Source organism: Ceratina calcarata, unplaced genomic scaffold (assembly GCF_001652005.2).
Source record: "Ceratina calcarata isolate Rehan_Ccalc_2016 unplaced genomic scaffold, ASM165200v1 scaffold111, whole genome shotgun sequence".
NCBI lineage: Eukaryota > Metazoa > Arthropoda > Insecta > Hymenoptera > Apidae > Ceratina > Ceratina calcarata.
Genome location: NW_017132019.1, coordinates 71,963 through 72,727, shown reverse-complemented (window position 1 = coordinate 72,727; position 765 = coordinate 71,963).

Genomic DNA, 765 nt, shown 5'->3' with positions numbered 1-765 from the left:
AATTTTGTCTTTCGTGGAACTTATTGAATTAATTCATTCTTATATTTAAAGAAAATTTTATTCGTTTTTTCAAAGCTTTTTAATAAGATGAACGATCATTACATTATTTTAAGTGGATATTCTTACAGATTTACCGTGTACATATAGGAACGATGAACATTCGCACGATGACTGACATTAAAACAAACGCTCGTAAACGCATCGGTGACTTTGTCACAGACGGAAAGACGCGGTTACGCATAATCACCGAACGCATTCCACACGCGGCGGTGGTTGCACGTACACGTGCGTTTCCTACATAATGGTACATACATTACCGATACGCGCCTATTATAACCGTTACAATCGTCCGGTCTCGAGATCCGAAGTGCCACTAAATAATCGCCGGCCTACGTGCCATTCTCCGAGAGATCCTCCACGCGGATAGAGAAACTAGTTCTGCGGACCGGCCAAGACCTAGACCACTACGCTCGATGCCAGGGTGATTCCTAACACATGCTTATCCGCGTTACATCCAGTTTAGAAAAGCGACGAAGAAAACAAGGGTTTGGAAGGTGCTTGTTCGAGATAACAAACGCGACGCTTTTCAGTGATACCTCGGGATTGTTTTCAGAGACGAGTTTCCATGAATAAGATCTCGGTGTACGTAACATAATAAGTAAAACGTTGAAGTTCATTAATGGTTGTTCTGTATAATTAATTGTTTCCTACTTTCGTACATAATGTAAACTCAATCCTGATTACTAAGTTCGTATAGAATTGGAA